Source organism: Anarrhichthys ocellatus, unplaced genomic scaffold (genome assembly GCF_004355925.1).
Source record: "Anarrhichthys ocellatus isolate YVR2014 unplaced genomic scaffold, GSC_Weel_1.0 scaffold8, whole genome shotgun sequence".
Taxonomy (NCBI): domain Eukaryota; kingdom Metazoa; phylum Chordata; class Actinopteri; order Perciformes; family Anarhichadidae; genus Anarrhichthys; species Anarrhichthys ocellatus.
This window is the reverse complement of record NW_022280038.1, coordinates 6,466,041-6,481,764: the sequence shown is the minus strand read 5'-3', so window position 1 is coordinate 6,481,764 and position 15,724 is coordinate 6,466,041. Positions and strand designations below refer to the sequence as shown.

General features: G+C 40.2%; 1 protein-coding gene across 1 annotated transcript in view; it reads left to right on the top strand.

Annotated features, from left to right (window-relative positions):
- The window catches only part of trip4 (thyroid hormone receptor interactor 4), a 75,457-nt gene that overhangs the window by 35,639 nt on the left and 24,094 nt on the right, over positions 1-15,724 (top strand). The gene's annotated exons all lie outside the window — the stretch shown is intronic.

Here is a 15,724-nt window from a genome sequence, read left to right as displayed (position 1 = left end):
GTGTGTGTGTGTGTGTGTGTGTGTGTGTGTGTGTGTGTGTGTGTGTGGGACTGAATGGGAGAGGTCTGCTAGCTAGCGTGGATGCAGTTGGCCTGCTCCCTTGACTTTGTTCATTTGTCGGGTTAAGAATCGAGGATCAATACGTGGATTATTTGCACAGTTCAAGAAGATGACGGAGGTGAGGATGTTAAACTAGACACAGCCAATGAGTCACTTAATGTGGTTAAAAAGTCTCGGTGGATGTTTTTCCGCCCAAATGCAAAGTGAATTTCACACCAAAGTCTGAAATGTAACATAATAGTGAGTTCCTTGTATACCTTGATGAATGAGATACATTTTTTTTTTTATCAATACCAATACTTTGAAAGAAATCAGATGTTGTCTTTTTTTACCAAAAAAACACAACATAAGCAATTTTTGTTGTTGTTTTTCCTTTTTGAAAGAATTGTTGCCGTGATACACATTATGATGAAATATTTGAGGGATACAACTAAACCTACGTAACTTATATCAAGTTATTACAAACTATGTAACCTCAATGTTTCTCAATCACCGTCAAACATCGATTAGAAGATCAACAGAAAATGATTTATATAATCATAATCAAGTTTAAGAAAATCAAATTTTTGTAATTTTTTAAGCAAAATAACTGAAGATTCTGTTGTGGCAACTTCTTGAATATGAGGATTTTCGTTTTTTCTTGGTTTAATTTGATAGTAAATTTTAGATATCGTTGAGTTTTGGACAGCTGGTCAAACAAAACAAGACGTCTGAAGATGTCAACTTGAACTCAGGAACATTTTAATGTGTTTCAATAGACATTTTACAGAGTAAATGATTAGTCAGTTAAAGTAATAATCTCGTAGCGATCCAATTTCACGGACACAAAGAGAGCGTGTGACGGTGAGTTTATAAAGTTATCAGTGAATGTAGCAGTGCAGTGTGTGTAAAGTTTAGGCTTTTTGTCAGCGAATAAATGCTAAAAACCCTCAAAGCCAAGTTCCCGTGTCTCGCCAGCCACCTGCTGGTTAAAGTGAAGGGAGTTTGCCTCGATGTTAGACACAACTTTGGCCCAAGCTCACTGAAGATGGGCTTTGATGGCTCTAATTCCTTGTATTTATTTATTTTTAGATTTGGTCCTTTGGCCATAACACGAGGACAGTGCAGAAATGGAGTCGAGAGAGGGGTACGGCATGCAACAGGGGTCCAAAGGGCGGGAAGTTTCAGTTAAATGGCGTGCGCTGTAACCACTCGGCTCCCAAGGCGCTCCAGTATATCATATTTGTAATCAATAAACTGCATAATGTTCTTTAGAAATTCACATACAAAACACATATAACATGTTTCAGTGTGCTCTGCAGCAGTTTTGTAGCTGTGAAAAGTAACTCGGTTGAAAATGATATTTACGTCCTGCACACTTCAGACTAATATGACATTACCTAGTAATGTAAAGAGTGACCTGTGAAAGGTATAAAGACTGACACGCTGCCGCCACAAGGCCATCAACGTTTCTCTCAAAACACGTCTTCACCAATGTTATCACCTCACTGCACTTGTGAGAAAGATCAACAGTGGTAATACCCCTCAGAGGAGGCTGTCAGCTTTCCATCAGCTGTCGGTGTTTTCACTTTGCCGGTTTTCTAAAGAACATTTGATTCTTGTAGTTTTCCTCTCCCTCTGAAAGGAAGCAGACAGATGTAATAGCCATTAGCCCCGGGGAGAGACGGCACAGATGTGTCAACAAGGCTTGACTTTTACAGTCCAAGTGAAGTCTGAGCAAACATTGGCTGTGTAGAGGCCTGTGTGGTTGAGCAGTGATCCAGGGACACGGTCGCACGGCGTTGCCCCGGGACTCCAAACAGACCGTGACTCTCGTTCTCATTACAAGAGTGGGTCAGACCACCCCAATACAGAAAATAAATAATGCAGGGGGAAAACCTGAGTGCTGCCACCACCTCACTGACAACATCCACACAAGCTTGTTCTACATGAATAAGTGCTTCAGCTTTTTATTTACTCCGGCTGTGAGCTGTATTTCTTACACTCTTAGTATTCTGCTGGTTTGGAAAATATGTGACGTCAGTTGGGGCTGCGACAGTTCTTTTAATAATCGATTCGTTTGCTGACTGTTTTCAGAATGAATTGATTGATTAGTTGGTCTATAAAAAGTCAAAAAAGAATCAAAAATACTTTAGTTGAAGTTCTCAAATTGCTTGTTTTGTCAGACTCAAGCCCCTATTGCGCGGGACTAGTATTACTTGGGGCCGTCTAGTAGTTTGTAATAATTGCGGTGGTCGTCTGTGATCTTAATCCCGCGCAAATCTTCCATGTCCGTAATTTGTCAAGTAAAATTTCCGACGCAAATTACTATATTTTACCAAACCCAGGGATTATGATATTAGTCCCCTGCAAATTGGTATCTCTGTGATTTGGGGTCGTATGTTTTTTTGGTTTTCTGTTTTCTCAACACATTTTTTCTGACTTTTACGTGGACCAGAATTATGGACTGTTTCTTTACGGTATTTTGTGTGCAAGTTCAGGAGGCTCATCTCGCTACACAGCATGGAGACCTATTCGCACCGGAGCAAGAGGTCTTTGTGAGTATTATATGAACATGAATTGGCCTATATGATAAGATGACATTTATAATATAATACTTTTGATATAAGCGGATGTTACGCAGAGCCTTTACATCATACCTGGGGGATAATGTCAGTACATTTGAGTAAAATACATAGACTTCACTTTTCCCTTGTGAATGTGCTGCACCAAACAGAAGTGGGGGGTTCTTTCTAAATCACGTGAGGTCCCCTGGTAATAAAAATCCCGTAGGAATGGGGCTTAAAAGCTTAAAACCTCAAAATATACATTCTAATATCAAATATGACAAAGAAATGTATGAACTGGAACCAGTGAATTATTGACATTTTTGCCTAAATAAAATCACTCGCGTTAAGCTCAGTCTTTGTCTGCCACTTGACTCGCTAAGCAGCTACCATTTATAATCTAAATCCAGTCATTTTTCACTTTCTTATATTCCCAAGGCCTCCAAAAAAGGAACTACAAAAATCAGATTCTCTATCTTAATTTGATCTCAATTTCCTGTTGCAACGGAAAGTCTGAGATGAAAGTGTTGAAATTCTAATTAAGCTGTAATGGCGGCAGCAAGTTGGTATTTCGTTCCTCTCAGTACATTTCTCCCGAGTCAGCCCTCTTCCCTCGCTGTATGTTTAGCTTGATCTCTTCAAATTTATTTCCTACTTTGTAACCAGAGGCAAGAGCCCTTGACTTGCTGCCCCCACAGCCGCAGCCAAGGCAGCCATTTAAGTTGTGATTAAAAATTAATGGTTGAGTGAGGATCATTGGAGAGGGAGCGGGGGGGGGGAGGGGGGCGGCGAGAAAAGAAAGAGACAATGCTCGAGCAAGAGGATATCGGCTGTGGCCCAAGCAGCAGCAGCTGCTCCCTGATAGAAGGGTTGGAAGGTCTTCTTAACAACTCTGCTGTGTTTAACTGCTGCGCTCACACCCCACCATGAATATTGCATTACCCCACTATAGGGCTCCTTGTGTTACCCGTGTTGAGCAGACCTGCAGCCGCAACGCCGATGCGTCCCAAGTTGAGCCAGCCCCCACTATGTGAGGGGAGGCGTCCGCATTAAAGCAGGCGCACCACACAAACCAGACCGGCGTACGCGCCACATAATTGGCAGACTGATTCAGAGAGGACCCCTGTTTCATTGCATGTCACAAGCAATTAAGTTCAGCCACACAAAAAAATGGAACAATATTCACCGGCATTTGAAACCATTGTTACGGTTGTATTTTCCGGCTTGTTTGAAGGACTACGTTATGAAAGGAGTTCCAGTTACCGAGCAGAAAAGAGGACAGGGATGGGTTTCTTTCATGCGCACATGCACGGCTGTAGTTGTTGTAAATGGTTGCGTTTTTAATACGTTTTAGCTTTCCGTCGAAGGTCGGTGGAATAAAGGGCAATCAGTTTGAGTCTGGCCAACGCGCTGCAACATCAGGCCGACTCTCCGGCCATTTCTTTAAGAGCGGAACAGAAATAGCATGAGACCGCACAGGGTCCTGACCTTGACTTTACCAGATGATGAGTAGTGGCACTTCCACCGCGGCCTGCCCTTTTCTTCCTTCTGGCTTCTTTCTCTGTAGCATTTCATTACAGCGCTTCTCAGAGTCCATTACCCACTGATACGTGCACTCGTTCAGTTCTGCCAGCATTGCTCCCCTGTAGTAGAGCTGTTTCGGGATTGCAACTCAAGAGTGCTCTGATTGGAATAGCCACCAATTTAAAAACATAAAATAAGAGCGAATGGATTCTTTGTGTGTGTGGGTTTGTTTTTATTCACAAACAAACGTCTGATTTTTGTAGATTTGGCCATCATTCTAATCGGTTATGGTGGTAATCTAGTCGCCAATTAGGGCTGGGCGATAATTCAATTTCAATGGAATCATATCCTGATGAAATCATATATCAAGATAGAATGATACACAATTATGTCGTTTAAATTGATAATAGCAAGCACATACAGTACAAACACACATTTCCCAAGAAAATCTGAATTGATGAATATTCTGCTTGTGGGAAGACCCCAGTGTAGTTCAATCTATTTTCTTAATTGGATTACTCAGTATTTGTGTGCATAGCATGTAGATTTTACCTTATGGTTATTTCATATAGACTATTCATTTATTGAACTACAAGAAAACATATCGTTATATATGTCGTTATCAAGATATGAAGTGACCTGTTTTGTGGTAGAAGATTTTGGCCATATTGCCCAGTCACCACTTATTTAGGCTGTAAAGCGTGATGAAACAGCCAGGCTCTCTGGAATCAGTTCTAAAGCTCACTTATTTAAAATGTTGTATCTAGTTTATTGAATAAAACAAAATATGAAAACTGCCAAGCTAGCTGTTTCCCTCTGCTTCCAGTGTTTATGCTAAGCTAAGCTAATGGACTCCCGACTCGAAGTCCATAGTTTATGCAAACTATGTTTCTGCAAAAAAAGTGAATATTTACCAAAATGTCAAACTAGTCTTTTAAGAACTTGTTACTTTCCCTTTGTGTGCACAGGTGCAGTGGTGTGGTAAGGCAGGACAGTTTGTGTTCACCTTCATGTTCACTTTCAAATAAAACTTTTACTCTCTTTAAAAGCAGCTGACATCGGACAAGTCTCAAAAGTGCAGTTTACAGTAGTTAAATGTCCTTAGCTATTAAACCAAATACTTCTTTAAGTAATGATGCTGAACAACACTTTAAGCTTGACTACGGAATAGGAATGACACGACTGATCAGGAAGGTTTAGATAAGCACCATTAAGTGAGCCATCAAAAGCACATCTTAATGACCCTTTTTAAGTGAAAAGCTTTCAAAACACATTACACTCAAAACACATAATCAACATTTCAACTTGATATGAGAACTGGTAATTAATCAGATAGTTTCTGGTGAGAACTTTGACTGCCTTAACTTCTTAAATGATGCATAATATAGGAATTTGTCATATGTTTTTGGAAAATATGGATGTATCTCTGCCATGTGGATTTATTTATTTTTCTTAATCAACAATAACGTTTGAGCTTGAAGGAGAAGCTACTGTTCAATAACTTGTACACGTTACAATAGGATAGAAAACTCTGTAAACACAAACAGGGCCCTGCACAGAAATCTCCGTAAGGTATGGTACGAATAGAAATGGATGCCATCTAAGAATGTCAGGTTCAAGGTAAAATCCGATTTGTAATATGCAATTGACACATCCTCCTCATCACCCACCTCCTTGTTGCTACACTCTGTTCCTTCCGTTCTTTCCACGCCTCTTACATAATTTGTTAATTCTGTCCTATTTCCTCTGCTGCTGCTGCCATCACTGCTCTTGCTTTAGGTCTTATTTGCAATGCTAATGAGGCGAGACAGCAAGTAATGGTTTGTAGGGGGAAAGAAGCTGCCTGTAAAGATGGAGATATGGTAATATGACCACTGTGGCATACGGACTATTCAGATGTAGGAGAGTGGCCACATCATTGCACATGCAGTTTCATAGTGTAAATGTTATGAGATCTCATGAGCAGAACTAGAAGCATGTGAATTCTGTTTAAAGTAGTCACCATTCTGAAATGAGATGTGTTCATTCATACAAAACCTAATACTGAGAAATCGTTGTTGATGGAGGTATTCCTTTTCTGTCGACAGCATTTCCTCTCCAGGCTTCAACGTTAAAAACAGAAATGCTACAGAGTTATTGTCAAATGCACCATAAATATGTGCTGGCACCTTATCTCTGGTCAACATTACTGGAGAGACGAGCTCTAGTAGCACAAGGTTTGATCAAATTTACGAGCTCTGTGTTTCCAGTTGACATTTCTAGGAAAAAATGTTAAGTGGGAGCTGTGAATCCAAGCTTGCCCTCAACTTTCCTTTTCCCACCACTGTAGATATAACCAGATGGTTCTTGATTGAGGCAACAAGTAAGGACCCATTACTTGATTTCAAGCCATGTCGCCACCAGGCAGCTTTCAGTTCGCTGCTCCGTACTTATCTCTCCACTGCCCATGTGATTAACATTCGAGTCACGCCAGTAGCAAAGGCAAGTAAATGGATTATTGAGCAACTGTAAGCGGCTCGCTCTACAGAGCTGGCTGTGTGCTTGTTGAACAGACACAGAAAATCCAACTATAGCAATACACTGCACATTCCAGCTCTCAGATGTGTACAACAGGGTGTTTCTTTTATTGTTCTACAGATGTATTTTTTTCCTGGGAAGCATTTCAAACCCGCTCTGTTTACAGTTGGTTTCATGCCAGCCTCGTTTCTTTGAAAGTTAAATACACGCACGCATACGAGCTTAACTATACTCTTTGAACCATTGTTCCTACTTAGAATTGTGATTTGCCAATGAAATGTTGCCAACTTAGTAAACATTTTCAATCCCTCTTGTATTGCCCTCCTACCAGGTTACAAATAGCTGATTAGTGCCGAGCAGCTAGGAAAAAATGTGAAAGCACACTTAATGAATCACTGAAGCACCACACTCAGGCTTTATACACACTAATACGTTTCCGTTTAGAACTCTCCGGCCACTCTGTGCAGCATCGTTATTGAAATGATTTCCATTAATGACTATTCACGTACACGGGGCATGCGGGTGCCGGTGTAAACGGAAAGTACATTAGTTGCTCGGTTATAGAAAATACGTATTAATAAGTATTATAAATATTATAGTACTATTAAATAATAAAATGTCGGGCTTGAAACTTAAGATTCTCCTGTATAATCTTCCTCTATATACTTAAACGGACAAATTTAGTTTTATTTTTCAAACTTAGTTACAAGGCTGCAGGTCTTGCTCTCTCTCTCTCCAACACATACACACATCAAAATGTCTGTTTGTTGTCACACTCATAGCTCTGCCAGGTGGCTGAAGTCCCTGTCGTACTGGAGAGCATTTATGCTTTTGTTCACTTACAGTTTCTTTGTGAACTTCCTAATTGTTGTGCAGAACAAAATAAGCATTGATTACAAAAGGAAAGTCCTCCGTTTTGTGTACGTCACCCGCTCCAATAACCGCTTGCTTCCTCCGGATGTAGGCAGTAGGAGCATTATAAAATGTGGAATGTAACTGCACAACAGCTGCTACTATAGACAGCCAGATCAGCAACCCCTGTAATCCGTTATCCATGTGGGATTAACAAGGTAGTGAACAAGGGTGTCTTAGTCATCGTTTTCAAAGGTCTCCGGTTCAGCGCCTGTCCACACTACCACACAACCCCCGGAGTGTTCAAACTTCCCTAAGGTGCTCTTAAACTCCGGAGTGGTGTGGACTCGAGGTGTAACGTAAGTAGTGTGGATGTAGCCTAACTCTTGGATTGTAAAATATACATTCATGCTTTCTTAAAGAAAAGTTTTTAAGACAAGATTTTAAAAGAGGCTTTCACCAAGCTGCTTTACTTTAGATAAGAAATGCCGTAGTTGTGATTGGTGTCTAATCTTCTCTCACAACTCTGGTCCATGCTTTTATTTTCTATTGACTACATCAATGCATCAAATAGTAAAATGACTTCACAACCCCGAAATGATCTGACTTTGGGACTGAAAAGCAACACTAAGACGACACCAATCTTAACTCGGATCATCTCTCTTTTCTGGCAAATTTACAGTGTTGAAACATTTTGATAGATTATATAATAACATAAATATTATGTACAAAGTTTAAAACTGCAGTCCATACAATTCAAACTAGGTATTTACTGTAAAGAAAGAGAAATGAGAGGTTTTGTGTTCTACCTTTCAGATATTGCAGATGTTTGTTTACAAACATGTAATATTATATAATCAGCATACAGTGTGAGCTTTAAATGTATGTTATTGATGATCATTCCCTTCATTTTCTCCTATATGACTAAAGTTCTATATAAAGAGCAAAAAGGCGTTGGTGACAAGGAGTACCACTGATTGGTACATTTTTCCAAAATATGAATTTATTTGAGTTCTGGCAGTAGTGGCTGAATATATTCCTTTGATGCTTCTAATTGAGTTTTCAGAAAATTCAAATCTTTTTTAAACCCAATCAGATATTTACAATACAGACAAAAGCTTTTCAAACTGATAAATGTAGCATTTTATTTATTATTCCTAAATATATAGGAAACATGTGAATACAATGATCATCATGAATTAGGTCTCAATCTGGGTAATCTAGATTAAAGGAATCAAGTCTTCTGAATATTTAGAATATGATTTAGTCTACATTAGATACATAACATGACATGTTTGCCCATTTTGTGTTAAAACTGTAATTATCACTTCCCTTCATTAAACTGGAAAAGACGTTTTCTCAAGTGTCCAATTAAAGGAATGGAAGAGTACCGCGATCAGATCATCTCTGAAGACCTTATTGCACTCAGCCGGTAGACCATCCCTGGTGTTTTGTTATTCTTTTAATTTATTCAGAGTAATGTCTAGATTGTCTTTGTTTCTTCCTAATGTCTATTTTGATTTTGAGCAATTGAATTGTATCAATTAGTGGAGAAACCGTCCTGCACCCTGTCAGGGCTCCCTCTTGACAGACTGAAAAGTCTTTGTTTGTAGTCCAGCGCTTAAAGGGAAAGATGGAGGGATGTGGATGGAGTGGATGGGTTGCCTGAGAATTGGATGAACTGGAACATGTATATGTTTGTTTTAGCGGTAGCCATAAGATTGTTTGTGTATGTACATGACTTGTGTGCATGACGGGGATTATGCTTATCCTTTTGTTAAGGAATAAAAAATATTTTGATTCAACTGACATATTGTTATACTTGACTATAAGCCTCTTTCAGACTCGCTCAGCTTGATCTAAATCAGTTTCAAACATGTTGAAATAACGGTATGAAATTATATGTTTCAGTGATTTTAAGGTGCACAAATACGTGAAGAGCTTAAAGAGCCAGGGACACTGCTCCTAAATGCTTAGGATGGGTTAAATGCAGAGGTCAGATTTCATGTGTGTACGTGTCTGTATACGACCGTTTGAAATTCAGTTTCCGTGTTCGTGAAGGCTGTAAGTGCCGAGGTTACCCCTGTGTTGCCATATGCACTGTCTGAGCAAACGACACACAAACCTGTCGGATGTGAAATGTAGATTACGAGAGGATGCTTTACTATGTGTGGTCACCAGATAAACGACGAAGAATGCCCGACACTGTGTGCAGAGAATATTTCTTTTTTCATGGTCCAACACATACTGTAATTCCTCTTGGGCGATGCTCAAGAATATTACAAGGGATGAAAAACAGCTCCAGGAAGTGGAGAGACGCGAGGAGCCTCCCAAGAAAATTTCTGTCCTATGAACCCGACATGCTTCACATCCATGAATTTTAATAATTGTCTTAAATTGGATTGCAACAGGTCAGTGCTGGGAATTCATTTAGTTATTGAGAAAAAAATGTCAGTTGGTTGTTGGACAAGTGTGTAAGATTCAGCGTATTTGCCCTTAATTAAGTATTTGTTGCTTTGGCATTTATTTATCTTTTTTCCACGGTGTACCTCGTAGAATTACAAGAAGATGACTGCCGTTACAATTCCCTAGACAATATGCATTGTGTCTCCTCAAACAGTTGGAGGTAGAGCTGCAACAATTAGTTGATTGATTGATCTAGAGATGGTTCCAGACGCTCCAATGTAAGAATGAACTAATTTTCTTGGTCTTACTTTACAGTTAATCGAATACTTTTCATTTGATTTTGGACTGTTGGTTGGACAAAACAAGACATTTGATGATGTTGCATTCGGCACTCAGCTATTGTAATGGATATTTTCACAGTTTTCTGATGCTTTATCGACGAAATGATAAACAGTTGATCTATTAAGCTCAATAATCAGTCTGTTAATCATTATTTATTATTGTGTAATGTGGCTTTCAGTCTCATTTTAGGATTTAACTTCCATTTTTAAAGACTCGTTGAGAATATGTACAACAACATTACCCCCTGTGGTGATTTATTTTGTATTCAGTGTTCCATTTATTTCCTGATGCTTTATTCATGTTTCCTCTGCTTGTTTTGTCAGACAGCACAGTTATAGCCACAACACTGCCAACAGCACATTACACGATTGTTCCAAAGGTCAGAGGCACTTTGGCTCGGCCGTGATTCGAACCATAACCGCTCCAAAACAGCTGATCGGACTCGGAAAATCATTCTGACCCTCAGGTCAGTTTCATTAAGCGGGCTTACAGAGTTAGTCAGCTGTCAAACATATTCTGCATTTTTTTTGGAACACCAAGCAGCAACAAGAGAGAAACACCAGAAGTGATAATTCAAGCCTTATAAAGACTGCATTCGTCGAGCTCTCACTAGCAGCCACTGGCCACTTAATATTAGTCTTCTTTTTTTTTCTTCTTCTTCTTCAGCAGCGATTTAATTGTGAAATCTGTGTGCTGAATAGCAAACCACTTGAAAAGGATTTCCTGCTCCCCTGGGGTTTCCGGTACTGGAGCCTCGGCAAACAGACCGAGAAAATTAGAAGATAGGATGCCGTCTATTCCAGTCTTTAGATCAATGTTTCCAATATGATGAAAGACCTTGCTCTTCCACGCTGAAATACAATTAAACAAAGATACGTGCTTGAACCTTTATCAACGGCTAGCTAGTCTCTAATTTATCTTAAAAATTAATCTGCAGACTATTTTCTGGATTAATGCTTTGTTATTTAAAAAATGCCCATCACAATATCCTCGAGCCCAAAGTGACTTCATCGAATAGTTGTTTCATCCACAACACACATGTCTAAAATTAAAGACCGATTTTTCTTACCATTTGACTTAAACAATTAACCAGTTATCAAAATAGTGGCCAACTAATTTTCTATCGACCAACCGATCGATTTATCAACCAATCGTTGCAGCTCTTTTACACACATGACCTCTGGTTGGTTGGGTTCTGTAGCAAACCCATAATCTATACAGCGCTTGATGATCGTGAAGGCAAATAAGCCCCCCAGGAAGCCGTAAAGAGGGAGCATGTGACTTATCTTGAATTGACTCTCAGCAGAAATGGAGGCAGTGGGGTCTCTTAAGCTCAAAGAAGGGAGGATGGAAGGAACAGTGACTTCCTCCTCTCGCTGCAGCTCGCTCTGCAGCGATTCACTGTATGAGCTCTTAAGTCTTTGTCGCACTCTCTCTCTCTCTGCCTCACATCACATAACCCTCTTCAAACTATGCCTGAGAGCACCTGAGCTCCCAGGAAAGGACACACATATGTACCTATCTCTATGGATAGATGGATAGGTATATTCACCCACACACACACACACACAAAAAGACACAAGAGACATATAAACACACATCGACTCCAGCTAAGCCCCCCCTCCCCCCCCCCCGTGCTTACAGTGGTGTTAGGACTGCATCCTTCTGCCTCAGCTGTGGAAATAGACAGATTACTGATGGCTGGGAACGGATGCACCCCAACAACACCATGAGATTTTATAACGGAGAAGAAATCACTTCATGCATGTTTGTCAACTAGACTTTTATCTCTGTTTTCTTTCTGTCAGTGATTACAAATGAGTAAGAGGAAGCTTTTCATTTGCTCAAATGTTTTTGCTGTACGGTTGGACAGGCTATCACTAAGAGTCTCATAAATCGGTCTCCATATTGGTGTTTGTTTTCCCTTTGTTGTGGTTTTATTTGGCCGCTAGCATCCAGCCAAACCGGAAATAAACTCTGATTATAATCATTCATCTTAATTAAAGTCTTCCATCTTGTTGTTAAACCAGAAGTATGTCATCTGCTGTTGACTGTGAGCCAAAAAACGAAGGAGAAACCAGCCAATTTCGATGAAGGAATATACCTCAGTTTAGAGAATAAAAAGAGAATTAGCATAGCACACATGAGAAAGATTGCCTCTCAAACCATTTTGCTGCTCAGACTGCACTCGCATCAAACAGCTGCGCTGTCTGAAAAGGTCAAAATCAGTAGAATCACTTTGCATACGTGAAATCTTCCACCTTCATCTCGTGGCCTAATTATTTCAAAACAAATGTGAAAAAATACCACATCCACCACACAGTGCGACCGCAGTGGAAGGAAATTACTCCACAGTTTTAAAATTCTGGATAAATGACACTCAAGAACTGAACCGTCACAGAAGAAGGACATTCAATTCTATTGATGCCTGTAGGGACATTAAGGTTTATGCAAGGATCAGAATGAATACAGTCGAACGGGGAAGTATAAAATACAATACTAACACACAAATACAAACCAAACAGTAGCTTTGCAACAAGGGGAAAGCATACAACACAGAGCGCTAAACTGAAACCGCCTGATATTAAAATACCTGTGGTTTAATCTTGCCAGTCCAGCCGCATCCCACCCACAAATTCTCTCGTCTGTACTCCACCTCTTCCTGCAACCCCCCTCCCCTCCCTCAAACATGCCTTCCTCCTCCTGCTAATTACCAAGTGTTCTGCCTTTTTCCTCCAGCAGCTTGTTAAGCTCTCCAGGAGCACAGTTGACCCACTTTACAAGCAGATCTGTAGGCCAGAACCCTGCTGATGGCTGCTTTCTCTCTTTTCAGTGAGCTCCACATCACTTTATATACACACATTACATTACAGATGCAGTCGCATAGAACAGTGACTGATGCCATATTGTTTGCAACAGAGAGCAGATCCACTTGTGAACAAACAGAATATAGGTGTGAACAGTAACAAGAGGTTGAGTGTTTTGCATTTAAAGAAGGAAAATGTATGAAGTAGTTAAATATAACATAATAGAGTGGCAATTCCAACATTTACTTTGTAAAATCAAGCTTAAACATCTGTACCGTGTCATAAAAATGATAGCTTTATTATAGCTATAGTCTTGCTGTGGTTTGCATTTTCACTTGACTGTGTTGTAATTGACAGAAGGGGGGGGGGGGGGTCCTGGTGCGTCGTAAGTGCAGCTTATGTCAGCTGTTTTCCAAACACACAAGGAAGCTATTGTTAAAGCTCCATTTCATACAGTACTTATCTGCTTAACTTTGAGTGTAAAATCCCAATATCAGTATTTAAGCTCATAATAGCATGGCTGGATGGACTTAAGGTTAGCATGTTAACATGGTACGGCTGTCATGCAAGTATGCTACTGTTTGTTAGCATTCATATCAAAGTATAACTGAGGCCGATGGGAACTTGGTTAGTAGTTTAAGAAGTGGAAACTTAGAGCAGTTGGTGGCGTTAAATGAACCACCAAAGGCTTTAGCTTAGTTCTCCTGTATGCTGCGTTCACACCAAACGCGGCGTGAATTGGTGTGAATTCGCGCCACGTTTGGTGTGAACGCAGCAGGAGCATTAATTCATTCAAAGGATGACCAATCGTTGTTTAGTACGACAGCATATGAGGGCCATTGTGGGTAAAAGATAATAATCACAACCGGGGGAGGGGCAGTAATATTCAGAGAAAATGAAATTGTAAATTTACAAGAAAAAATTGGGATATTCTCTGATATTAAAGTTGTGAATTTTCAAGAAGAAAGTCACAAATTTTACGAGAAAAACTTGAATATTCCCAAAGATTGGAGTCACAAATGTAGCCGGCGTCTGGATGTGTTTGTGCCTAAAGTAGTGATCTTATGGAAAGGATGGCCTCTGAGTGATACATATACTTAACACAAACATATACATACGTTTTCTTTCATGTGGTTCCTTGTTTTTTTATTTATTTGTCTTGTACATTTGTGACGTTAATCTCGTAAATGTACGACTTTACGATCTCGGAGAATATCAAAGTTTTTTTTGTCTTACATTTTTTTTGTTTGAATATTACCCCCCTCCCCCCGTAATCGAGTTATTCTTTAATTAACTGCCACGGCCCTAATATGCCGTCGTAGATTAGAGCCACATCGCTAAAAATCTTTCCTTGTTATCGAATCAATTTGTGGTTTTCAGTCCAGTCTAGCAGAAACCATTTTGTGACGGACGTGAACTTGAGTTATATTTACAAAGACATTCAAGTGAACCAAATCACCGATGCGACATCTTTATGGTTGCCGCCACACCTCTCATCCTAAACACAGTTGTGGCTGCATTGACGTCTCTTGAGGCTCTGCTAAAATATCAAATTACATCCCTTTGTCTCTGTCTTTGTCCCGATCATCATCAGCTGTTAAAGCCTTCTTAATTGTGCTTCTACTATCACACATGTATCATATAATGTTCCACTGAATAAAAATCATGTCGGGACAAATACTATGTTTTTGTAAACCACGTGGAGCCCGCTGAATTTGGGCTAATATCCCTGTCTCTTAACTACATGAATATTTACACATTAAAGCAAACACAGACAACAGTACATCCCATTAGCACTGTGAGGTAAATACCAGTGCCCCCGTCATGCTCAGTTTAGACGCAGACAAGATTTGAATATGCAGCTCCAATTATAAGCCTGTTTGTGTATCCAACTCATCACCGCTGCTGTTGCCTGAAGCGCGTCTCAATGCCTCTGCTTCTCTGAAGGTTACACCGCGTCCAACTCATCACACCGGAGCCGCCATTAACACAGCTCCCTAAAAAGCATGGAGTCATTCTGCAAATTTCCATCATTAGCCTCACCTCCTCTGTGCCTCCCCACCCCCACTCTTCAAAAATAATCAATAGCAACTGCTGCCACACAGCTAAGCCTGCTTCATTGCTGATGGAGACAAACAGCGGGTGAGCTAAATTGATTAAGTATCAAGCTATTTTTGGAGATTGATGATTTCTAAGTTTGTCCACATTGATGAAACGGTGAAGCAGAAGTCAGAGCGTTCAATGCTTTCATATTCTGATGGGTTGTTTTTTTTGTGCAAAGAAACAAAGACATCATCCGCCATAACTTTGTGATGAAACAAACACGGCCATGTAACCCATGCCTGCCACCGCTTTCGAAATGATGATGAAAGGGCGTCAGCACACTCGGGGTGTCTGTGCAGCCTTCATTTGTCACAAGCCTCCAGTGGTTGTGTGTAATTAAACGTGCGACAAAGATCGCTGCGAAGCTAACAAACAATGCATGTGAGAGGGCTGATTGCATGTTGTGGCATATTTGCAGTAATTATCAACCCCACCCACCTCCACAGCCACCCACGCACTGTAGAAATGTTCGCCTCTTTAAGTGTTATCATAACACACGTGACAGCAAACGGTTAATCAGGAAAAGGGCTTTACTTCCTTCAGCCCGCATCCCCCTTCCCCCCCCCC